Genomic DNA, 27,774 nt, shown 5'->3' on the forward strand with positions numbered 1-27,774 from the left:
TTTAATTGCTATGCTAAAAGATCAAGTTAAATTTCTTCCCCAAAGGCATAAGTAGAACAAACTCATTTGCTATGATTTTATATTGGTACTAGGGCCCAATGCATTCTTATAGATACTTCCCAATTCCATTTAACCAAACTAAATGATCTAATAAACTATCGAGTAAACTAATATTTCAGCTCTTTGGAACTTGACTTTGCTTTAATTTTTCAGATTTTTGGCTCAGATTCCCTTTTTTAAATCATTATTGGTATATTGAACAACTTGTTTCGATTACCTTTTTTTCAGGGTGTGGTCTAGACACATAGTCCAAGACCTTTAAACTCCAAATTTAAAACTCTGACTTTTCAAATCCAACTGAAGCATTCATAGCCTCAGATCCACATGTGATGGCTCTTGACTTATCTGAATATACAAGCCACATCTATACAATACCAAACAATAAGTTGATTCAATAGAAAAAAAAATTAAGCTGGTGTAGGGCCATGTTCATCTAAATATATTCCCAAAGGTTTTTTTGTCATATGGCTGTAGCCTGGGGTAATGAGTTAATAAATGTCATTCAAAGAGAAAAATCCACGTAATACATTTTATAACCTACATTATTATATTGGTCAAAGATTTAGTGACACGTGTTGCATTCTGACACCTTCTTTTTGGTCTTTCAGACTAAAGTCTTTTTATAGATTTGCACCCCTCACAGGAAAAAATGCTATAATGTTCAGAATTTTGTTGACATCTATTTTTCATAGAACAGTCTCTAAATGTTCTGCTAGATGTTCAGATGGCTTCACGCATCTTCGAAGAACTTGTTAACTACTATGAATCAGAGAATGGCAATATAAACCATGTGTAAAAAGGAAAACTGGCAATGATCCTCCATTAGACTTTAGCTAATACTTCAAGAAGTAAATTGAAAGAGAACACCTAATCTATTTTTAAAACAAATTTTTTATTCTGTGATTTGTAACTTATAAAACTTTATTCTAAGGAATAGCAAGTAAATTTTTCAGGAATTAAACCTGTGGGTAACAAACATTGTGTTAATGCCAAAATTGGTTTTGATTCTCCCCAGGTTTTTGTTTTAAAAAACCTGACTGATGAAATATATTGTATTTTAACAGATAGGAAAAGACTTGTTATTGATGTAGGAGATATTTCTGAGATAGCTCTCTGCATAGAGATCATAGACTCATCAAGGCAAAAATCAGAAACAATAAAAATAGAAAGAAAGAATAATAATGAAAAAAAATATATTGTGTACAATGGAAACATCTTAGCCCCAAAATAGTTTAAAAAGAAATTTAAAATAAAAAGTGGAAGAACAACAGAAATGACATCAATACCACCTATAATAATTTTATTCAAAAATTTAACCAATATAAGTTAATTGCCGCAACAAGAAGACCAGAAAGCACCTTGGTCAGCATACATTTGACTTGTCAAATGGAAAGAGATGACCACCAAAAGAGACACTAGGTTAGAATATAAGCTTGTTTGTAAAATCTTATGATGGATGACAGTTGATTATTAGTAGTATCATCTCTTAAAGCAGTGGAAGGTGAAACTAGTTTAAAGAAAGCTTGGAAAGATATCCAAGTTATCCCCAAAGCATTTAAGCATGATGATGGAAGGATTACAAAGAGAAGATAAATGTTAAATATCTTTGAATCATCATAAAAAACTTTTTTTCCATCAAAGACAATGAAAACACTACACTTAGACACTAGCATCACAGTCCCCAATGTGCTTACAGAGGAGTTAGAAATACTACTAAAGTGAACAAAGATGGAAAAAGCAGCTAGGTTGAACCAAGCATGTAGAGGAGATCCCTAAAGGAGGTGACACGGTTGGGAGGTCACTGAGAAACAAATACATAGAGGCTCAGAAGGAAAGCGATAAGCAACAGAGGTGGAGAAAATCTTGGACCTTATGAATATTGAGCAAAGGGGACAGAGAGAACATTAATAACTATTAGCCTATATGCTTTGTCTACCATTTACCTAAAATCTTTGATAGTCACTTATGTGTAAATTAATGGAATCCTTTGTGAACATATTGGTGGAGAACAAGTGATTTTCAACAAGAGACTACATATTTACCATCTTACAATTAACTGAAATATGTAGAGAGTATAAGAACTGACTGTGCTTTTTGTCTGTTGATTAGAAAAAAAAAAAGCATTTGATTCGGTAAAAGAAAATGCTGCCTTACAGGCTTTAAAAAAAAAAACTGTCTCCCATCCATCCATCAAAATCATTTAAGGTTTCTTGGAAGATAAAACAACAGAAAGAACCCTGTTTAATGATAATTGATATAATAAGCGTTTATCAGGGGAGGGATAAAACAGGGAGATGCATGGTTGCCAAAGGTGTTCACCACTCTGAAGGAGAGTCAGTGCAGAATCTAGGAAGAAGAGAGATACTCTGTAGATGATAACACCCTCCAAATGCTCCTTTTTATGTATGACATCGTCCTGATTATTATCAAGTTGCAGAACTTTGTGGAACCTCCTGGAAGAGATCTATGATCATTCAAAGGAAGTTAGTCTGACCTTTAACACAGGAAAGTCAAGTGGATGAAACATACTGTCCAGCTTTCTACATGCATTTGGATGAACAACCTTTTGCTTGTCTATCAGTATGTATAGTTGAGCCAGACTGTACAGATGGATGATAAACTGGTCCTAGAGTTGAATATGAGCAAAAGAGTAGGCTGCATTGTACAACCTAGAACAGTGCTGTTTATGAAGAATTAAAAAGGAATGTCACAAAGAGGGATGTTGTTAGCAGGCTGTAACATACAACCAGTGAGGAACTCCAAAGAACAAAAATTAAAATGTGATTGAGGACTTATATGATGATAAGATGGAGAACTGTGATTCTAAATCTGATTCTCAAGGAGAGAGAAACTGGTTGCTGGTGGTAGATGATAAGAACCTGGAGGAAAAACTGGGCATTTCGTCTTAGAATTTGTGATAGATAAAAGAAGAAAAGCTGGATGAAGAATGACATGCCTCCCAGGTTCGGAGAAGGCAGATTTAAAAGGATTCAGAGACAGGATAAGTAAATCACTTTAGCCTAAAACATTATAGGAGAAGTCAGCCCACGAGGGATGGAAAGAACTTGGGAATGAGGTTCTGAAGGAACCAAAAACTAATTCTGATAAAGAGGAAGAGGAGTTGTCTAAAACAATGGCCTCCAAAAATTTTAAATCACATACTTCTATCATTAAAAAAAAATTAGCATATACCCCAAGATATGTGTATTTATTTATATACCTGTGTATGGTCCTAAATTCAGTTTATTTTTGTATTTGGGTTTTAATGGCTGTTGTAGCTGAGAAAGATACCCCACAAAGATACACAACTCCAAATAATGATACATATTATTCAGTCCCATCCACCAATTTTGCAAAGGTTTTAGTTGAAATATGGCTGGTAGATTTTCATTTTCCTTGATTTCAGTTATTCTTGTTAACTAATTCAAAATTACTTCATTTTAATGTTTTTAAAACGGGTTGAATCGTGGAAAACTCAGTTGGCAGATTTTAAACAGGTTAGAAAATTTTGTGTGTGTGTGTGCGTACAGATATGAGTATTTTATAGGTGACATTATTTATGGCAACAAAACCACTTAACAATGGAAACTTTCCCAAATATCAATTTTCATAAGGCTCTCTCCATAGCACACTTCTTTCAGCAAATGATTACTTTCCATCTCATTGTTAAAATGTGACCTTTATCTGATAGCCATCATACTCTTCCTCTATTACTACTCAACACTCCCCCAATCATCTCTTTCCCACGGTTGTACAAGTTTCCAACCTCTCGTCTTGATCAGGTGTCAGCCCCTTAAAACAACTATAATGTATCCACCTACCCATAGCTGCTGTGCAGTTGTTTTGGGGAAACTCTCCTTCTCCCAGTGTATTTACACCCTACCCCCCAGATTACCTCATGGCTTGGCAGGTACCTCTTGGTTGGCTCTGATTTCCAAGACAGTGGCTAGTAAGAGCTCCGACCTTCCTCTCTCCCTTTCATTTTCCGTGGGATAGAGTAAGTTGCGTATGATGAGCAGGTTTGGATGGGTTGTGGGCCATATCACAACTTTCGCTGTATTACTTTCCCCCCCGCCCCCGCCTCAGAAAACTCAGCCCTATTTGGAACTTTCCCATTTCTGTTGATGGTATCCTTGACTCCTCACTGTCATTGACTCCACAAATCCAATCCATACCCAAAATATATTGTTTCTGACTCGACAACATCTCTGGCATCTGTTAACTTCTTTCTACTCATTTAGCTACCATCCTAGGTCAAAGATCATAGGACATCTTACCTGGGGTACTATGATGGCCTTCTAATTAGTTTCCCTGCCTCAAGTATCTCTCATCAAGTAGCTAAAAATAGAACCCAAAACAGGTATACAAAAGGATGAAATGGGATCAGTCAATCCAAAGGAAAGCACTAATATATTATAAGAACATCGGAGGAGGAAGAGACCACTTTTTGTTGGAGGGGTACAGGGTGGTTAATGAAAGCTTCAGTGACGAAGTGGCAACATCACAAGGGACTGGCAAACATAATAGGCTTAAGAAGTGCTCAGGGAACGAACAAACAGGTGGACATGTGGGGACAGGGGATGCCAGAGAGATGAAGACAAGATCCGGCCCACACAGAGGTGATGCAAAGTACCCAAGAATGTAAAGTCGCGACTTCAGCCTGGTTAGTTTGATTCTACATCTAAAGGGAATGACATCTGGCTGCTTCTCTGGCAAATGATATGATAGACTGTGTCACTCTAAAATGATAATGTATTAAGTTTCCAAAGGAGATTTCATTTCACACAAGGCCAATGTTAAACTGACCAGAGAGAGAGAAGACCATGTTTAACCTAAAGGAATGATTCTCCAATGCTTACATCTCAGACATAAGGTCAACTGGATGGGGAACTTATTTGAGGGCCAAGAGGATTTTCCGGTTCATCTCAAATTACATCATATAAAGTCAGCTATATTGTGTAGCTGAGATGCCAGCCCTTGATTGAAAATGTGGCAGTGCAGTTGCATTGATAGAATTGATAGCTGTGAAAACCAGTAACTATACTAAGCACAAAGTGCTTGAGTCCCAGCTGTCCCCACATCTCAAGTATTACATATAGAGAATTAGTACGTGCTCTGTTGAAATTTCCCATCTGTACAATTCTTATTTTTCCTAATTTTTCTGAATCACAGTGTTAACCTATACATGAAAAGAAGATACTAGACACATCTTTGCCTAAATCTCCAAGGAACTGTGCAATAAGGGAACTAATGGCGAATTTCACGAACTCAGTGTCTCAGCAATCAGATACCATGGCAATAGATCCACATAGAAATACATGATGTGGGGGGGCTGACATTTTTTATGACAGGTATATACTGACAACTGGGATGAAGGAGAAACACCCTTCTCCATTTCCCAATCGAATATAATGGAAAGCCAGATCAACTTAGACCTCTCTAAAAGCTTTGCAGAGATTGATCAGGGAAGGCTCCTTGCAGGAGGTGAGTTTTCATCTGAACCCTGAATGAAGGATAGGACTTTAATAACCAGAGTTATTAAAGGAAAGGGCAATTATTCCAAGTGGAGGGATATGCATGGTATGTTAATGGAAAGGAATCAGGCATAAATGTGGGGCTTTGTGTTAGGCTAGAGAGAGAAATGGTAGGCAGATTATGGAGGTGCTTGAATGGCAGGTTAAGGAGTCAGATTTTATGCTGTAGGTAATATAGAACCAGTGGAGCTCTTGAGCACATTCAGAGCACAATGACATACGTTATCTCTTTTTTCCTTCATAAATGCCTGCCACCAAAGGACGTTTATTTATGTATCACACAACTTCCAATAATATGCAACAAATATCAGGCAACTCAATCTACAATAGTATGATGAACTACTGAATCTTCTCTTAGGGTGGAAACACATTATTCAAGAAAAAAGATTTGAAAATATTCAGATTCCTTCCTTGTAAAATATGACATACAGGCTGCAATTGTCTCTAAATATATACAATGATTTCACAAACCACTTATGCACGTAGGCACAACCTCTTTGACAACTGATTTCAACTTTTTTTAAACACTGTACTTTTTGGCACTATGAGAGTACAAACCTCAGTTGCCTACTTTGTACGATTCTAGATACTGGATGTGGTATTCCCTGCCCTACAGTTTAGTCAAGTGGTCGAAAAGGGGCAGTTTAGTTGTGCACAGATAACTCTAGCAAAACGATGATGATGATGATAGCTGTCATAGCAGAATGTGATATGGGGCATAAAGAAAGTTCAAAATGCCACAGGAGTAAGTGATCTTATTCAGACGGATAAGGGAAGGCTTTATGAAAGGAGCATCACCTGGGGTGGGACTTACAGGGTGGATGCAGTTGCAACAGGAAGAGATTGATTAGATGGAAACCCATTCTAAGAAGGAGTGACAGACAAAGGCACAGAGACAAAGATAGGGTGTATTTGGGCACCATGAGTTATCCATTTGGCAGGAACACAAAGTAAGTCTGGAAAGGTCATTTGGGGCCATCTTGAGAAGACCCTTGAATTCTATGCAGTAGATGATTCAGTAAACATTTCTGGAAAAGGCTGTTATTTCTATAGATAAAGTTTATTTACCTTGATTGAATGACTTTGGAAAGAAAACAAAAGAACTTCCCTGAAAAAATAATAGTACAAACATTCCTAAGTCATTTCCCCCTAGGATATTAGAATATTTTGATGGCTATTTTGATTTCATGAAATAATCTTGCATAAATTATTGAATGATGGGGAAGAACACCTGGGAGTTTTAAACTAAAGCAAGATTTTTATTATATTCTCAAATGGCCTATACTCACAAGGGTAATTCATTAATAAGGAAATATCTATATACATGCAGGAGATTTCCTCTCTGTAGCTCACTCAGCAGTTAATACAGAACATGGCACATAGTAGGTGTTTAATAAATTTTTGTTCAATTAATGAGTAGAATCAGACAGTATGGAGATTTAGTAATTACAACTTGTGGTGCTTTGTGAAGGCATGAAAGTATAGGATGTTTTGTGTAGGGATGAGCAAGGAGGTGAGCAGGAAGACATCCTGGTTTTTCCCTTTTCTTAACTTTCCCCTCTTATTTAATTCTACTGCCTACATTTACAAAGGAAAGCCTAATTTTAATAGACTACCATTCTTGTTCTTATTTTCACACATTAAAGAGCCCGATTAAACAATTCTAAAGGCATTCTGACCTCTTGATTTATGGTATGATTGTTGCTTCATTTAACAGAATTTCAATAGCCCAAGTAATGTTTTCAATTTTCCATGATAATGGATCATTTTTTTTTTTGACCTTGTGTTCAAGGATTTCAAATATAGTTTGTGTCATTTAGCGCTTAAAACCTCTGTCACCCTTTCAGGTGATCATCTCCCAAAACATTCTGGGAAGGAAGGAAGATTAAGTGCAAATTGTAATGTTAAAATTGTGAATTTGGCTCACACTCCAGAAGAATGGGGTATTCAGGGGAATTTCTTTTGGGTAGGGGTCTTCTCTTCTGACAAGATTCCAGAAGCCTACATAAAAGAATCCAAAATAAACCTGTGGGAAGAAAGGGAGTGAGATTTTCTTCTTAACAGTATTTTCCTGATAGCACAGCAGCACATAAATGTGTGTCTGCAGGAGGGCAAGTCTCCTTTTAACAAGAACTGCACTGCTGCTTTAAGCTCTTCATAATATTATGGAGCTGATTTTAGTGAAGAGATTTTCTTTCATTCCATTTTCCTTTCCCACATTTTAAAAGGGTTATTGTAATTTCCATGCATACAACATGCCATTTTAAAAGATATTAATCAGCCTAAGACATTAATCCCTAGTTGTATCTTGATGAAGAAATCAAGCAATGCACGAAGGTGTGGAATATCATTGCATGATGGCTCCTTGGGTAACAGCTCTCTCATACTAGAAAAGATCCTATTTTATATACTACACAGCTACTCAGTAAAGAAAAGGAGTGACTATCAGCATGCTTTGTCTTAGGGTAAGTTATCAGATGAAAATTTCTTTCATTAAACAAAATATGACTTCCAAAAGAATGAACTGGAGAAAAGCTTCCTGAAATGGTGCTATGATGCTACCATGCACCTTTGCAATCCTGGTAACAGGATAAGCAGAGTTAACTGACAAAGTTCACCAAGCAGGGCTAAGAAAAAAGAGAGGGAAAGCAATTGCTTTCACTTTTCTTCCCGGGAATACAATGTATTCTTTGTTTAGAAACTGTAGGTGGAAAGTCTAATCTGCATTTAAATAGAATTTCTTCAAATAACAAACAAGAGCCTTGAGCAATTTTTTTTTTTTACAGAAAGGTTTGCTGCTAGTTCACTATGTTTTATTATATAACCTGATCCTTCTATCACTTATCCTTTCTTTCCTCTTGAGTTCCCAGTGGTTTATCGGGGCATTGCGATTGCCATGAACTCTGAGCCAAAGCAACCACTAGTGGCTTTCACAGTTCAGTTTAGAACACTGCGATCATGTAGAACACAAATGAAGACCTGTCACTACACAATGTTCCCTGTCCACACCAAATCAAGAGAGCCTGATGCCAATACTGGTGCCTCTAAATCCGATGAGAAGATATGACAGATTTTGGAATATTAAGGACAGGTCACTCTCTGAGAGGAACTTAAAGGTTCTTTTAGGGGGTAAAAACATATATTAGACCAACCAGCTACATAGCTATATACTGGATTTGGCAGATTGTCATGTTTTTTTTCCCCCATATTAATAGGATAGCTTCTACATTATTTTATCACTTTGAAGATCTATGGTATCACTGTGGGCACTCCATGCTCCAATGCAGATCACATCATCTATGTAACTTGAGAGACAGTCTTCCACAGATGTTTTATTCAAAAATATTCTTTCCTTGTGATCAACCTACTCATACATCCACCCTATGACAAGGCAATAGAGAACTTCATTTTTAAACGTTATGCTATACTGTTCTGCTAAAGTGTCTCCTATATGCTTAAGCTACTTTGATTGTCCATAAACACAGGCACAGAAAACTTAGCTCTTCACTAAGATACGAAAGTCTCAGTTACAATTTGGGCTGCTGTAAAATACAACTATTTTCTACATTTTGGGGAGGAAATAGAGACAATTAGGTTCATTACTTTCTCACCATGAAGATGCAGATCCTGCCTGTGGGATTGTCGCTCAAAAAGTTTTACCTCTCAAAGTAATATACTGAAGAAAGCAAAGATGATTGACTGAATTTAAGGATCATATTTTTTACACCTTTCATTTCTTTTTTTCTTTTTCTTTTCTTTTTTTTTATTTGGCTAGGCAATGGGATTAAGTGACTTGCCCAGGGTCACACAGCTAGTAAGTGTTATGTGTTTGAGGCCAGATTTGAACTCAGGTCCTCCTGACTCCGGGGCCAGTACTCTACCCACTTTGCCACCTAGCTGCCCCACATCTTTCATTTCTTGAGTGGGTTCTGGTGAACTGATTGTCAGTAAGCAAATTCATTGAATAATTAGTAAGCAGATCCACTCCCCCTCGCCTGAAACAGGTGGATGGTGTATGTATCATACCCTCCACTCAAAGCCTCTTCCAGTGCCTAATCATGGCATAAAAGTGAGTTGGAATTCTCTAAGGTTCTGGCAATGGAGCTCAAGCTCTGACAGAACCAAATGAGCCAGGAAGGTTTCTAGTCCAATGATGATGGTGTTTGTGTGTGTGTGTGTTTGTGTGTGTGTGTGTGTGTGTGTGTGTGTGTGTGTATGTATATGTATATATATGTATGTATGTGAAATGATGACTAGCCTAGCTAAATTCAGAGAGACTGATCTGGCTGGCCCCAGGGGAATGAACTTTTCAGTCATAGCAACTCTCAAAGACCATCTACAAATTTGAATGCTTTTGGAAGGGGAATGCCCATGCCAAAGAAATAATTGATTTTTGAAATACTGAAGTGAAGACACAGACAGACATAAAACACATAGATATAGGGATATCAGAATTACAGATTTTGCATGCTAAAGGGTTAAATTTTCCAGTACATAGAAATAGAGAATCGAGTGCTACGTGGCAAAGACAGTGTGTCCCTAAAGAAGGAAAATATCAACATGGGCAGGTCACAGAAATAGAATTCAAGGAAAGAGGTGCTTAAACTGGTTCACAATTTTGATAGCCACAGGGCTAAACTAATAACTAAAACTTTTCTGAGGCATGTACAGTTTTATTTCTAACATTTCTGCCTGGTCCTAAAATATCAAAAGCACAATGCTAAATTAGCATCCTGCTTCACAGATGTTACTTTCTGGTGAACTATATGGGGTGGGTTGGGGTGGGGGGGGAATATCTATTCTTTCTTTCCCGTTCTAGATTTCCAGCACTCACAGAACTTTTGCTGAAGGTGTTGATGTGATCACAGCTTGGGAGACATAATCTCCATCTTTTCACCTGTGTCCTTCTGACCCAGTGGCTCATAAAGTAAAACCAGTTTGGAGGATACTGTATCATTAATGTCACACTCCAGTAAATTTACAGAGATGCTATCTACAGAAAAAATCATGACCCTTACTAGGTACAGGAATTTAGAAGTCAAGAATATGATGGCAAGGTCAATTATAAAATACAGTTTTGTTTAATCTAGTTAACCAGTACCAATAAAAAGAAAACATTTCCCTGCTAAAACACTGCATTGTTATATGTGTGAACCTGGATTGTGATAAAGGCTAAAACTAAATGTGAAAGAGATAACTTTACAATTAATAGTTATCTGTCCCAGAATTTTGGGACAGATAAAAAGAACCAATATATGTCTTCATAATTGTGCAAAAAAAACCCCCAAACCTCAGACTTATAGTCTCCAGAATGCATAAATACTAGCAATTATAAACCAGCAAATTTTGACTTTGTACTGCTTTCTGAAAACTAGTAACAGTCACATTTTAGCCTTCATAGGGTCATGCCATCCTAAATCAAATGAAATGAGGTAAAAGTACTGTAATTTGTCTTTTCTTAAAAGTATTTAGGATCATAGATTTAGAACTGGAAGGGATTTCCATGGTCATATAGGCCAATTCTACCATTTCAATGAGGAAGAAACTTAGGCCTAGAGAGGGAAAGCAATTTGCCCAAAATCACAAAGGTCATGTAGGGAAATGAAAATTTGAACACAGATCTTCTGACCCCAAATCTAGTGGTGTTTTTCCCCTCTGAACTATGCCATAGTGACTTTCGTATTTATAATTGAAAAGGTTTTCAAAATTAAAAATCTTGGCATAGGTGCGAGGAAAAATTTCACTGGCCATCAAATGTAATGTTATGAATTTTCATGGGGTTTCGCTTGCTTTCTCAAAATGGAGTTGGCTATATTTGGAGATTTAGATCAACATCTTCTACTATATGTTATAAAAAAAGTTCTAAATGGATAAGCAACTTAAACATAAAAGGTTAAAAAATGATTAAAAAAAGATAATAGGAGGTACAGTTCAAGCCCAAACTATGGTTGGGAGTAGCATTCTTAACCGAAATGAGGGTAGAGGCAATCATAAAAGAGAAAGTAAGACAATATTGGCTATGTAAAACAGAGGAGTTTTTGCACTGAAAAATTAACATGGCACACATCTAGGATGCTATAAGAGTGTTCTTGTTCAGGTATGGGCTGGACTAGATGGTTTCTGAGTTCCCTTCCAGCTCTGAAATTCCATGAGTCCTGGGTTTGAGTCCTGCTTCTGACACCACCAGTAGGACCTGTCTGAGCTTCATTTTCCCCCATCTGTAAAATGGGGATGATAATACATGGAGGTATTTGCCTGACAGGGTTGTAGTTAGGCTCATATGTCATAATGTATATGAAATGTCACACACATACATGTATATGTCAGTTTTAGTGGTTGTACTGTGTCTTTAGAACATTCTATTAATATGCAACAATGAATTTTCTAAATTGAATGTAATTAAAACTTAACTGCTTCATTAGAACTTTATGTTCAATATAGCTCTAGATAAACCAGAGAGACATAAGTGAAAATTCCAAATGAATTCAATTCAATATGTATTTTATTAAGCACCTACTATGTGCAAGGTACTATTCTAGATAGTGGGGATACAGAGACAAAAATGAAAAACACTGCCCTCAAAGAGCTTCTATTCTACACAATAAACTTGGAATGGGTAAGTAGATACCAGGGAACTTGAGCTGAAGGAATCTTGTGAGTAGCAGGATCACTGAAGGATTCCCACAAGAGGTAGGCCCTGAGCTGAACAGTGAAGGAAGCTAAAGATTTCAAGGGGGAGAGGGTAATACAAAATGTTGGAGGGACATGTTTTTCCAGAGAGTCAGTGTAGCAAAAGGGAGAGAGGACAAGCTTTGGAGTCATACAGTTTGGGTCTGAATCCTACCACTGACACTTTAATAAGTTTAATAAGCTGTGGTATCACAGGCAAGTCACTCACCCCCCTCTGAGCCTCAGTTTCCTCATCTGTAAAATGGCAATAATGTCTTAAGCAGAGCTATTGAGGGGCTCAAACCAAATAATCTTGACAAAGTATGGTGGAAATGCCATTTCGTGCTTTTCTTCAGTAAAGGTAACTAACTCTCTGAAATGAAATCAAGTCATAGATGGAGGTAAATGCTAAGATGACTCTGATGGTAACTGTCCCCCTAGGGGAAGTACAAAGGAAAAAGCTCAGTTTGTTTCCACGAGCACTTAAATTGAACTCTAATCCAAGCATTTTTGTTTCTCATTTCTTAAGGGAAGAGATTCCACAGATAATCTCCACCAGCCCACACTTTGAAAATCTGACTTGAATGATACTCAAAGCAACCTTCTCTAGTCAGACAGCAATCAAATACAAAATCACCCCAGCAGGGGCAAACTTTTGTCAGCTTTGCCTTCAGGTAACATTTAGAGACTTGAATTTGTCTAAAAGAAATCAGGGGCAAGTTTGAAAATAAAGCCTCACTTTGTACTAGCAAATTCTACTTTGAGGGCTACTCCCCTTCCAACCCAGGCACATGAGGTCACTTCTGGACTAGAGAAACAGCAAAGATTCCTTTTCATCACCAAAAGAGAAGGAACTTCTGCATATTTGTAGCATACGGACAATCACATTAATTCTAGTGTTCTAAATAGCAACATATAGTTTGATAGTCTATATTTAAGCAAATCTTGTAACAATAAACTTGCACACTGAAGTTTTCTGAATTGCTTCTGAGAAATAATCTCATTCAGGAACATGAATCTTGAGTTTGGGTAAAAGCATTCATTTTTCTCCTGTACTAGGAAGGATTTTAGAAAGAAGGATTCTTGAGAAGCAAAAGTGATTTTCTTTATTGTATTTTAAAAAAAGAATATGTATTTCTTCTATTAGAACTGCCTTGTACTTTGTAGATGTCTGCTACTTGAGAGGGTTTAAGTTTCGAATTGGGCTACGTGGTAGAATCAACCTGTTTGATGCCATTTTGCCTCCTTTTACAAAAAACAACAACAAAAAAAATATTCTTCTAAGGGCCAGGTATTTTAGAGTTCTTATCATTTAATACATACATACATACATACATACATACATATATATATATATATATATATATAAGGGAACATACTTAACTGTCCTATTTCTAAGCCTCCCATAGTGTCCCCACTCGTGTCCTCAACTGCTAAGTCAAAAAAGAGGATAAAGGTTTGGTTGTTTTTCCTTTCTCCTTATGATGATCGTCCTGATTGATGGATGCCTCATCTTGGCATGGAAGCAAACTTGGTTCCTCAGAAGCTATGCCAGTGAAGGGCAAGGACTGGCCAAACTAGATAGACTTTGAATGTGAGCCTGGTTGCCTGTGTTGTCTGAGGACCAGCCTAGCTATTCTCAGAGGACAAAGGTATGATTAGGCTGGCCATCATTAGGACAGGATGATGAATTTTTCAGCAATACCAGCTCTGAAGTCTGCCTTTGGGAATGCATCTGAATTCATAGACAAAATTATAGATCCTTGAAGTATTGTGCTCGTAGCCAAGAGAAATTGAATAAGAACAAAATAATCTATTTTTGTCCAAAATTTGTTGAGTAAAATTTAAGAGCATGATGTGTATGATTTCTGAGTGCAAATACACTTATATGAGCAACTAATCTATTGAGTTTAGATAGATAACTAGATTTACACAACACATACACAGATGTTTAAGTCTTTTTCAGAAAAAAATTAAATAATGTGATTCCTACTATAGATAATGATGTTGACTTTTTTTTTTTTTGAGGCAATTGGGGTTAAATGACTTGCCCAAGGTCACACAGTCAGTAAATGTCAAGTGTCTGAGTCCGCATTTGAACTCAGGTCCTCCCAATTCCAAAGCTGGAGCTTTATCCAGTGTACCACCTAACCTACAATGTTAGACTTGTTAAGAAATTTAGTTATGTTCAGCTTTAGCATTGATTGACTTTGTGATTTTTAAGAAATCCATGCTTTCCTTTTATGTGTAAAGGCAGCTGGGTGGTGCAGTGCATAGATTGTTGGTCCTGGATTCAGAAAGACGAGTTCAAATCCAGCCTCAGACATTTGGGAAAGTCACTTACCCTCTGTCTGCCTCAGTTTTCTTAACTATAAAGTAGGGATAATAATAGTGCCTACCTCCCAGGGTTATTGTAAAAATCAAATGAGATAATATTTGCAAAGTGACCAAGTACTTCCAGAAGACTGTTATTTCCTCCAATTAAGTGCAAAATTCTGAGCAACTGGAAAACTGTTAGTGGCACTGGAAAACATAAAATAAAAGATAACTTCCATCTTCTCAGCAGAATGTCAAAGGACCATGGGGTGGGGGATAAAATGTTGCATACTTTATCAGGTATGGTCACCATAATGGGTGTTTATACTTAACTTTTTTTTAAATTGCCTGGCCTACAATAGATGATTTTTTTTTCAGTTAAGACAAAGTTTATTACAACATCTGTCATATGGAGTAAACTCTTAAGGAATCTGAGCAGTGGCTAGATTATAAGAATCTGAGCCCTATAATAGATGATTAATGAATGCTTGTTTTGCTTTATTTTTTTTTTGTTACAAAAGAATATTTCTAGAAATAGCTGTGACATAAAAACACAACAAAAAAGCATCAGTGAACTTTTTTTAAGAAAATACATTGACTGACAAGGTTTAAGCAAAGAAGTATTCATTTCTCAAAATCTCCTTTATCATCCAAGTTATAAATGAGCATGTGGAAAACACCATATCACCTGGAATTTAGGTAAGAACAATCAAAAGATCTGCTTTTGTTCACCGTTGAAATTTTTAGTTAATGTCATGCTACCTCCTTACTTTACAAGGATTTTGGCATAATGAGAAAAGAAAATCACATAAGTAGATCATTTTGAGAAGAATTACATTACATTTCCTGCTTTAAGTGACTAGATTTTCTTGGTGAAAAATAACCAAATTCTTTCAGTCAGCCAGTGGTCTGTCTGTTATACTACACATGTCATAGGTTCCCTTCTCTTTTCTGAGTAGCTGGGAAAGCTTCAGAGGGAAACTGGTTTTAACACTCTTATCTCCATTTATTTCATCTACAAAGGTATATTGGATGGATTTCACATCCCCAGAGCCAACCTGGAGATTTGCCAATTGATTGTCCTGTCCATTCACTCATTTATTCAACTCTTTCCACAGTGAATCTTTGAAAATCAATCAAAAGTAAATGTTTGGCACTCTTAATCAAAAGGAAAGGCCTGATCCTACTAGTGAGTATGCTGCTTAAGTTCTAGAAAGGTATGGCCTTATGAGGAGCCTTCAGAGACCTATGAGGGGCAATTTAATAAGCCTTAGTGTCTCAAAAGCATGAGTAGAAAAGTTATTTTTGTTAAATGACTTCTCATCAACAGCACGACTATAAAAGACTGTTATAATACAATGTGCGCTTTGTTTTCCTGTAAAAGTGGGGAAATAGTTCTCTTATTTAGAATGAGCAACAAAATCTGATCATCTGAATAGTTTCTCTTATTAGATTTTTATAGAGCAAAGGAAATGACAGTCGACTCTAGCTTTAACTTTCTGGATATTTTGTATTACAAATATACAATTAAAATATACGGTTAGTGATGTCAGATGTCCTATAATATGAGAAACTGGACGATTGTGCTATTTATCAAAAAAATCAGCTTATTTCATATCAACACGTCATATTCATATCAAAAGTACTGGCATCTTAATTTATGCATACAATCTATTAGAAGCATTCTTGTGATTGATGATCAAAAATACTTCACCCTTCTATTCCAGGCTAATCAAGGGCTGAATAACTATGACTAAGTACCTTACATAAAAGAAAAGAAAAAAATTAACAAAACTTGTCACTCTCTCCAAAGCATGTCATCAGCGAATGAGGATTCATACCACCCTTTAGATTCAGCTCAATTCATAGTGATCAAAATCACACTATAAATACGTTAACGTAAACTTTGCAGTTCAGAATAAGTACTGACATTTAAGAAGTTTCATTTTTACCCCCAAATTAAAATGCATTTATTCCTAACCTAAATTGAATTCATGTATCTATATGAGCTCTTTCCTATGGAAATTCAATTTTAATGCATTTTAAATTAATCATGTAAAATTTTTTAGGATTTCCCAGTAGGAGGTTCCCATTCTATTCTTCCTAAATTCCCCAGGCTATCAGGAGAATTCTAAAAGTAGTTTTATTTAATTTGATTTTTTTTGCATATTACCTAGGACAAAGAAAACTTTGGGAACAAAATACATCTAATCAACACCTCTACAAAAGCCAAGGTTGTTGGGTGTTTTGTTTTGTTTTTAACAGTAACCGTTGCATTTTCTGTATATGTGAGGAAACAAATTCCTATGAAAGACTCATGCACACTAACTATAAACCTAACACAAGGGATACTCAGATGACCTTTCTCAGTCTAAACCAATCAATTAGGCTCTTTGAAATAGATGAATATTAAAATGTATGATACTATAGCCACATTGCAACCTTACCCTGATGACGTACTTCCCGTCTGATCATTTCCCAACCATTTGTTCTAACTAAAAAATTAGAAATAGAAGCACCAGGTGCTTCCATGGAACCCAAGGGCACCAACTAAGTCCCAAAGGTAGAAGGTTCAAAAAGAGCAGCTGGCACTCAGGCTATGTTGTTCTTTTGTTTTGGTTTTTGCAGTTACCTCCAGCCCAACCCTTTTCATGTGTGAAAGTAGAAAGGGTCAAAAGTTGAGCTTTGAAACAAATGGTTGTCCCTCAAATATAAATAAGTCCCTCTCCATTAGTGACAGGAGGGATCTAGGATTTGCAGATTTCCTTTAGCACAGGTTCTTCCTTTTCTCTTTCACCCTCACAGCATAGGGGAAGAACCGGCTTCCCAAGATCCTAAACTGGCTGGGGCTAGCAGCTAGAGGAGAGGCAAGGGATATAGGAGGGAGATGAACTAAAACTGAACTATACAAGTGAGATCTGGAACTCAGATTTAGAATTGGGAGAAACCATAAAATGATCTAGTCCAACTCCCTTCATTTTACAGAAGAGGAAACTAGAAGCATGAGAGAGGAAGTCACATGCCTAAATGCATGCTGGGATCAAGATGCAGAGCCAGGATATGAACCTAGGTCTTCTGACTCCAAATACCATCAACTTGAGCTCATAGAATCCTAGATTTATAGCAAGGTGCTTGGCGTGTAGTTCAATGCCTTCTTACCTTATCTAGTCTGACCTCATTTTCCAGTTGAGCCAGAGGAGGGGAGGGAAAGTGCCTGGTTCCAGTTCACCCAGATAAAGATTCAAATCCAGCTCAGAGACTGACCTACTCTTAAAGTGGTCTTAATATGCTTTGTATGCTACCAAAAATGTTTGCATAAGATAACGACTTCCTGGCCAAAGGTCATCTAATGGCAATTTTCTGAAGCCAAGACTCTCAAGAATCATTTGCGTTATGCTGATCTACTTCCTACCATTTCACCTATTACTGGGCACAGCCTTTTACAAAAGTCAAGAATTGCAATCATTCAGAAACTTGTGGGTGATAAGCATCTTTGCTGCTCTACCAAGAAGCAAACAAGCAGAACAAAGGACCAAATTGAAAAAGGAAATGTTAATGAAAAGGAAAATCAGCTCCATTGACAATGATCTGACAGTATCAATCCTAACACAGCAGAGAAGCTGAGTTTAAATTCATTTTGGTGCTTTGATTGAGGGGATCTGTCATTTTTTAAGTGTTCCACAGTTTCCCTATTAAGGACTCTTTCTCTGGTGCAATTTCATAGTCCCTTGGTGAAAAATCAGCATGAGACCATTGTTTTCCTCTCCCCCAAGAACACTTCAGTTTCTGAGCTTGATCTCTGAGGACCATGGTGAGAGGTCCTGAGAGGATTCCCTTTTAGAAAAATATACCGGTGAAGGAAACCCTGTGGCCACTTCCAGCCAGGGGCAAATACTAAGAATGATGGCGTTCATCATAACAGAATCAGAGGCAGGATTCAGGAACCAGGATACTGTCTGGAGGAAAGGAGGAGGCCAGCCCAGATAGACTGCTGAGTTACCCTCAGGGTTCTGGACATTGGCCAATCCCGAGTACTCAGAGGTGCAATCACTGGTCCAGAGGCAGGAAATTGAGCACAAATCTTACTCATTCTGGTTTGGCTATTTTTCTACTCTTACCACGCTGCCCCTCACCAGTACGAATTTAAAATAATTTTTTAAAAAGTGGTGCCATTGGGATATGGTTCAGGCATCATCAAGAAGGACAGATTGACTAGTCTAGATTCTTTCTTGGCAACCTGCCTTTGATTTCTCTTCTGTTGCCTCTCCATAGTGTTACAGACCCTGATAAGTCCCGCTAGAGTTGCTTTGAAGGAGTGCGTGTGTGTGTGTGTGTTTGGGTGTGTGTGTGTGTGTGTGTGTGTGTGTGTGTGTGTTTGGGTGTGTTTGGGGAGCTGGAGGCAAGTGCTGGTAGGGGGTGTTACAAGTAGCTATGGGTAGGGCTATGGGACTTCTGAAGAAAGAGTTGGGATGCTTTCTTTGAAGAAAGGGATGTCAGTTATGAATGATAAGCAAATATATGATGAGTTGTTCTAAAGGGGATATTGAAATTTCTCCTTGATCCCAATTATGGGAAAAAAAATAAGAGGCAGGCTCAGGTCACATGAAGGGTTTGGTTTGGTTAAGTATAAAGAAGAAATTCTTCAGGAGAACTGTTCAGCACTCGAAACGTTTAGAGAAGAAGGTTGTGAACTGCTTGTCTCCGGAAATTTTGGAAAGCTAGGATGTCGTCTTATTAAGGTCCCTGGATCCCTAAACCATCCTAGCTGACTCTGGGTGGAAGGAAGAGTCTACTGGTGAGCTTCCAAAGGCACTCGACTGAACTCAGGGGACGATGATCTGACTCAAATGCTCCCATAATGATTGGGTTTTTAAGCATGGAAGAACATCAATGTCCAAACTGCAACCTTTATTGAAAATGGCTTTGAGATGCAAGACTTGCAAATATTATTCCTACTATTTATAGAAAAAAAATGTAACTCACAGCTATCTAGCACGTTAAGAGAAAAAATAATGAGATGAGTAGTTAAAATATTTGCAGGCCAATTTAATAATATGAATTTTTTAGAGATAGCCCAACTATATTCTAGAGTACATCTAGAGGAGGATTCAAAAAGAGCCTGTGGGCAGAGGGGGTAAGCAAAGGAGGTGACTCATCCTAACTAATAAATATCATTTTGGCTGAAAAGTGGTGTATCACTGAGGAAAAGTGAGATGGCATTGGATAGCAGTGACAAAATGGATTGAATGCTGCTGTGATGTTATTCTGGGGAAAACTGCTTTTCAAAAAGATAGCTCACTGCATGATATTACATGCATATTTATACCATGTCTACGTGAGCTGAACAAAACTTCTCCAGAACAAATCTGCTCTTATTTTTTTTTTTCCTGAGAGTGTGAGGAATGCTTCTTTGTTTTTGTCAGCAATTTCTCCTTTCCCCTCACACTATACACGAGATATTTAGGTAGTGATAATTAAATTGCTCCAAAAGGCCATAGGGGCTATGTGAAAGACCATTGATGAGAATCACAGAATCTCAGAGTTGGCACAGACCTCGGAGGCCTTGGAGTCTAATCTGTATTTGAATGAGCATACCCTCCACAAATTTCCTACCAGTTTTTGCTTGAATACTTCCAGAGAGAGAGAACCAGATATTTCCTGTTCCCATGCCATTTGAAAACATCATCGATACCTTTTTGTTTGTATCTAGGCTTCATCTCAATATATTTCCCTGCCCCCTCACCTACTCCAAGAGCCATTCTCTGGAATAAAGAATAAGATAGTGTAGGGAAATATTTTATTATGTTGTTCAGAAAATGTTATTTATTAACATTAACATTGTTTGAACCTTGCTTGATGTGACTAGAATTGGACGAAATCAAAATCTTACAGAAAAGGTCCCAGACCAAGTTAGATGGCTGCAGTGAATGGTTAATATCTCACTGGGGTATTGTTTTGGGTCTAGTCTATGCATTTTTGAATCCTCCAATTTGAATGTTTATGCTTATATTTCCGTTGACCTTAATTTGAATGGTTATGCTTACTGATGTACATCTCAATGGACTTTGCCTAGGAACTGCTCTCTCCTCAAAATAGCTTAACTGCCTGGTGCTATTCACGCAGGTGTTTTTCTCTGAAATTCTGTGTAATGTAAGCCTTGCAGAGACTAGGGAGGGAGCCTTCTTCCCTCTTTCCTCCTCTACCAAACAACCTAATAAATTTCTTTCTAAACTTTTTCAGATTTTGGAGCTCATTCTCATGACTAATGATAGAAATAGAGGGGAAAAGGCAGACTGACAAAACTAACCAGCACATCAGCCGAATCTGACAACATATTTAGTGTTTTATACCAGTAGTCCCCCATCTCTACAAAGAAAGGAAGGAGACAGATTTTTCACATTCCTTCTTTAAGGTCAAGCTTTGTCACTGTAATTATATCATGAGTGGTGGTGGTGGTTATTTCCATTTACAGGCATATCTCAGAGATATCACGGCTTTGGTTCCAGACTACTACAACAAAGTGAAAATCTAAATAAAGCGAGTCACATGAATTTTTTGTTGTCCTAGTGCATATAAAAGTTTGTTTACATTATGTTGTCGTCTATTGAGTGTGCACTAGTATTATGTCTTAAAAACAATGTACACACCTTAATTAAAAACTCTTTATTGCTAAAAAATGCTAACCATCATCTGAAACTTTCGCGAGTTGTAATCTTTTTGCTGGTGGAGGGTCTTGCCTTGCTGTTGACTGATCAAGGGTTGGGGGTGGGGAACTGTGGCAATTTCTTAAAATAAGACAACAACAAAGGTTGCCTCATCGATCAACAATTCCTTTCACTTGAACACTTAGAGACCATTGTAGGGCTATTAATTGACCCAATTTCAATATTGTTGTGTCTCAGTTGAGCAATTGGAACACACAGTTCACTATCTTATATGGGTATGGTTCATGGCCTCAATACAATTACAATAGTAACATCAAGGAACACTGATCACAGACCACCATAACAGATATAATAATAATGAAAAAGTTTGAAATTTTGCTAGAAATACCAACATGTGACACAACGACATGATGTGAGCACATGCTGTTAGAAAAAAATGGCCCCAATAGACTTGCTCTACACAGGGTTGCCACAAACCTTCAAATTTGTTAAAAAAACATACACATACAATATCTTTGAAGCACAATAAAATGAGCAATGCCTGTACATTGTAATAGTAATTGTATATATTATTCACTGTATATATGCATGTATGTATATACATAAATATTAAATATATAAATTTTGCTTACTTCATTTGACCTCAGTTCATGTAAGTCTTCTCATGTTGTTATATTCTTCATATTCATTATTTCTTATGGCACATTACTATTCCACAACATTCACATACCAGAATTTGTTTAACCATTCTCCAATGAGACCATTCCTAATTGTTAGGAAACTTTTGATTACATACACTTCTGCTTATTTGCTATTCTTCCCCTCCTACTTTTTCCCTCTGGGGTCAAGCAAAACAAGCCTAACCCTTCTTCCAAGTAACAACTTTTCAGATACTTGAATGCAACTATCACACACCTTCCCTACCTCCCAAGTCATCTGTGGACTAAAATTCCCCATTTAGTCAATCTTGAAGGTATTTACTATCCTCTTGGCCTTCCTTTGGATGTGCTACAGCATATTAGCACCCTTTCAAAATTGTAGCATCCAGAAATCAAAACGGTTCTCCAGATGTGGTCTGACCAGGGTGGATCACAGTGGAATTATCATCATCCCAGTTCTGAACTGAAAGTCTAACTCTTTCAATAGCAGCCTCAAAATCCATTAGGGAAGGAAGAAGGGAGGAAGGATTTATATAGTGTTTACTATGTCCCAGGTCCTGTGCTAAGATCTTCTCACAAATATTATCTCATCTGATCCTTACAATCACACTGGGAATTAGATGCTACTGTTATCCCTATTTTACAGATGAGGGAACTGAGGCAAACAGAGGTCAAGTGCAGCTACCCCTAACCATTAGAGTTTTTGACGACATCACACTGTCAACATACTGAGCTTATAGTCCATGAAAATCTCCAGACTGGCAAACTACTATCTAGTTACACATCCTCTGTCCTGTACTTGTGAAGTTGATTTTTTGACATAAAGCCTAATGGCTACTCTTTGAGTCTAGCCATTCAATCACTTAATAGTACATCTTAATTGTTTCCACAAGCATTGTGCTGTGAACTTAACTCTGTTAAATGCTGTACTAATATTATATCTACATCATCTCCCTCATTGATCAACCTAATAGCCTTGTCAACAAAAGGAATAATGTTATTCTAGCAAGTCTTTTATGTGCTAGCCAAGTTACGTTGGTTCTTTGTGATCACTATTTCCTTTTCTAGGTGTTCGCTAACTATCTCTATAATAATATATTCTAGAATTCTACCAGGAATTAAAGAAAGAATCACTGGCCTATAACTTTCTAGCTCTTTTACTGAAAATCAGGACATTTGCCCTTTTATGATCTTGTGGTACTTTGGGTATTCTCCATGATGTGTGAAAGATCACTGTAGTAGCTCAGCCCAAGTGCTGAACTAGTTCCCCGTAAAATACGAAAAGACCTAGAGGTCTTCAGCACGTGGAATTGATCCACTATGGAGGATTTATGAGAGGATTCAGGCAGGGGTAACACAAGATGAGAAGGTGTGAATAGGATGCATTTATATGCCCCTTTGTAGGGAATACGTTCCATCTTAGAATGACGATGGCAAAATGGGAAAGAGTATGGTAAATGTGTATGTGTCTATGTTCGAGAAAAATATTGAATACCATTAAATGCTTACTGAATTAAAGAAAAATACACTTAAAATGGAATAACACTGGTAAAAATTAAGACACCCATAAAAGTATACCATTCATTTGACTCCTTTTAACATCATAATTAGAGTCAGCGAAGGACTTAAGCTTATTTTGTGTTCCTGGATTCTGTCCCAAACAATAAACTCACCTAATCAAAACTGATACTTTAGTATTCTTTCTAATGATGGGGACACTATAACCATTTATGAGCTATTTTCATTGCTGGGTTCAACAATACCTAATTATACTTTAACAACTTGTGAAAGAGAGATTTAATATTGTTATGTTATAATGAAATACATGAGCCAAGACTTGTTTGAGAGCCATTTAGAGAGACCCACTTCCTTTAACCACCTTTTGTTCAAGGTAATAGTTAAGAGACCTGTTCCCTACTAAAGTATTTTGAGAATCTGTGATGCCATTGGTATGAATGCCCCCTTCTATAGAGATCACAATCTTCTATGATTGAGTAGATGGTCTTTGTGAGTTGTGAGGTCTGAAGAATTCATCGCTCTGGGCCTATCCTCAGTATGGGTCTTTCTGTATTCAGCTAAGCTGGTCCCCAGTGCACAGTCTGTCCCTATGCCTGCTCTTAAGCCATTCTAGTTGGGTAGGATCTGCTAGAGTTTGAGCCTTCATGAAGATTCAATGGTCTAGTTCCTTTTTTCAGTAATGACATTAAAAGATAACTCCATTTCAATGTCCTGGGAGAGGTTACACATTATTGGGTCCCCAGATCTACTGAAATATTAACCAGTGCAGTAAAAGGTAAACAACATCTTCCTTTTTCTCATTTAGCGTTCACTTAATCTATGCGATTTTGAATTTTTCCCTTTTAAAATTGTTAATTTCAATCAAGTATTTGGTACTTGTTCATGCAAATGAACCACAAATCTTCTGATTGACATAATGATTGAAATATTACATTGAGTATGCATTATACGTCTTCTCCCCCTCTTTTAAATAGTTGGATTAATTTTCCTCTCATGTCTGGGAGCATGTTGACAAGAGGCCTTCCTTCACAAGAATTAAGAGGAGAAAATCCCTCTTTCTCTTCCTGAATCTCCTGTGTTTGTGTGTATGTATGTTATATATACACACATATACATATATACATAAATATATACACATATAACATGTACACATATAACTGTGTGTATGTGCATATGTGTGTGTATATACATATATGTGGGTATGTATGTACATACATATATATACATATACATATATATACCCACACACATATACACACCTTTCCACTCCCCACCGAAAGTGAGAATTAGACCAGTGGGAATTTATTAGATCATTTTCTTAAGTGGAATTAAAAATTACATAAAAACTCCAAAATTATGTGTTGTGTGTATACATATAGATGAATAAAATACAAAAATATAAATGACACTGTACTTTTAACTATATAATTCAGTGACACAATTTTTCAGGGATTTTTGCTGGCTCCAGAAGTCCCAATTATTACCACAGTTTTTTTGGTTAACCTTCCTGAACTAGAAGGCATTTTCCAGACTTTTTCTCCCTTAGAAAGTAAATCCTATTCTTCTCCTGTTAACAACAAGCAGCTCATAAATCAAACTCAAATCAAGCTAAAAATCCCAATTTTATTTCTTCACCTCCCCAGGGGACCAGGCAATTTTCTAGGATCTTTTATTTTTAAAATTCTGCCATTTCCAGACTTCTGTTTGCTGATTGCTCTTACTCCAGATAAAAGAACTTTCAACCAGAACGCTGTCCCTCTTCCTCACCCTCCTGCCCCACCCCCCACCCCACTATTCACACATACTTTACGTTAACAATGGAACTTCTAGTGACTAAATGAAAGTATTTAATTGCAACTTAATTGGAAGGAACAGGACTGAAAAAAATTAGCAACCTTCCAATTCAATATGCAGAATTAGGTTTTAAACAGCCAAGAGGAAAAACAATCAAGAGTTTCTCAAATTTTCTCCCATTTTCAAAGCTGGCTAACCTCAGCAGGCTTCAAATTACGGGAAGGCAAAGTCCAGGTTACCTAGCAGGAAACCATAGGCCCAGCCTTTTGGCCTTTATCTATAGCCAATGTGTGTGCTCTGTGCATGCCAAGAAATCAGTTTCTTCTTGATTCAGCCTTTATGTTCCATCCCCATATCTGCAAATGAAGGTCATTTTCTTCCCAAAGGCAAACATGAGCCCCTATTAATATTAGTAGATATTCAAGCCCTCAGTAACATAGTATCATTTGTGTGTATCCTTTGCTTGAATCAGTGGATCTTCTAATGGTACAAAAAACATTTCCAAGTGCCAGTTAGTACATCGTCTGTCTTTATGTTCATGAAGTGAACGTATGGAAAGCCCATTGTTAGGTGAGAAAATTGAGATACTGACAAGTAAAATTTTTCAGTCACCACAAAGATCCTTATGTTTAAGATCCCAGCAAAAATTTACATAGCATGGACTGAAATCAACTTTAAAAACATTTTAAAAGGACAAGGACTATCCATAAATAATACTTTTCTACTTCAACCCATTAACTCAAATGCTATTCCATAGTAAAGTAATAGAGCTATAAAGCTTACCTTGTCTGATGTCCCCTCCCCCTCATGCCTTGTTTCTTACACAATATGGCATTTATAGCTTGGGCCAACAACAAATAAAGTCGCCTTAGAAAATCATGGCCATGATTTCTTTAAGGATGCAGACATAGAATCAAATTGAAAAGTGATTTGAAAAAGAAACAAGATTGTGTAATAAGAGAATTTCTGGTAATCTTGTTATGTACCCCCAAAAAAAGATCATTTTCAGAATCAGAACCCAAGACAGCTAGTATTCTTATTGTTAGTAAGGGGCAGAGGTGCTACAGGGCTGGAGATAGGAAAATGTCCTGATTTTCAAAGATGGCAAAAGACCTACAAACTCCCTGCCCCGATTGATCAATCAAAAAGAATTTATCAAGTACCTACACTATGTTGGAGGTGTTGTGAAAAGGCAGGCACTCTATTATGCTCTTGGTGGAGCTGGGAATTCAGTTATTATGAAGAACAACTGGAAATTCTGTTAAGAATAAGACTAAATTGCCCATATCCTTTCATCCGGAGATCCCACTACTAGGCATAGACCCCGAAGAGGTCACAAACAGAAAAGTCCTATATATACGAAAATATTTATAGAAGCATTTCATGTAGAACTGAAAACAAAGCAGACTCTCAGCAGCCTGAGATTGGCTAAACAAATTATATGACTATAATGGAATATTACTGCATTATAAGAAACAATGAGTATGAAAAAAATATTCATGGGAAGCATGCAGAGATTTCTATGAATTGACACAGAGTGGAGTAAGCAGAACCAGGAAAACAATATATACAATGACTACTATAAATGGAAAGACCCTGAAACTGAATGCTAATTATAAGGATCAAGCTAGGCCCCAAAGGAGAAAGTTTGCTTTCCCCTTCCTTTGCAGAGATGGGTGATTGGGGTTAATTACCAATTATAAGCTTTAATAAATTTGTATTCTATCTTTTCAACATTCTTCCAGGAATTTCAAGTTCACTATTAATAATTTTCAGGAGAAATTGATCTTAGCTTCATACTTGATGAGCTCAGGCTCCTCAGAACAAACATTTTAGTTGAATTTCTAAGAACAAGTTTTAGCACTAGTTCTATTTAAGCCCCACATAACTACTGATATGAATGACCAGACAGCTTCACGTACAATGTAGAAGCTTCCAGAACATATTCCATTTCATGGAAATGGCTGTAGGTTTTCTTCCCCAGAAGTACCACTTTTGCTCTGTGAAGTGTGTACACTATGTCCCTCTATCACTTTGAGAAACCTAGGCAAACAAATAAACAAATAAGCACCTGAATGAATGTGCTGCTATTTTAGGGAAAGTACCTATTATTCTAGGGTATCCAACTCGATCTTCTTTGCCTTTCACGTTCTCTCCTTTGGTTTTTTCACTTACTCCCACAGCTTCAGCTAGCTCCTAACTTCGATATCATTTGCTCCTATTACATTAGCTATAATTATCATTGTCGTTTTCTACAATCCTTCCAATGTAGATTCTGCATTTTTAGTCGCCTGCTGGACATCTCTACTTGGCCTTCTCACTGGCAGCTCAAATTCCAGGAGTCAAAGTCGGAACTCAAACCTGTTTTTCCTTGTGACTTCCATATTTCTGTTCACGGAACCACCATGCCCTGAATCATCCAAGCATAAACTCAGCCATCTTTGCTCCTCTCTTTCACTTAGCACTGGCCTTGCTTACATTGAAGTCCTGTTGATCTCACCTGCACAGAGACTCTCTCTCTAACTTTCTAGTTTAACTGCCACCACTCTGATTCTGGCC

General features: G+C 37.1%; 1 protein-coding gene across 1 annotated transcript in view; it reads right to left on the reverse strand.

The window, feature by feature from the left end:
• Positions 1 to 27,774, reverse strand: part of LOC114023953 (protocadherin-11 X-linked-like) — a 312,903-nt gene that overhangs the window by 38,198 nt on the left and 246,931 nt on the right. The window lies entirely within an intron of this gene.

The sequence above is a fragment of the Vombatus ursinus genome, unplaced genomic scaffold, assembly GCF_900497805.2.
Source record: "Vombatus ursinus unplaced genomic scaffold, bare-nosed wombat genome assembly UNPS02004457.1, whole genome shotgun sequence".
Taxonomy (NCBI): domain Eukaryota; kingdom Metazoa; phylum Chordata; class Mammalia; order Diprotodontia; family Vombatidae; genus Vombatus; species Vombatus ursinus.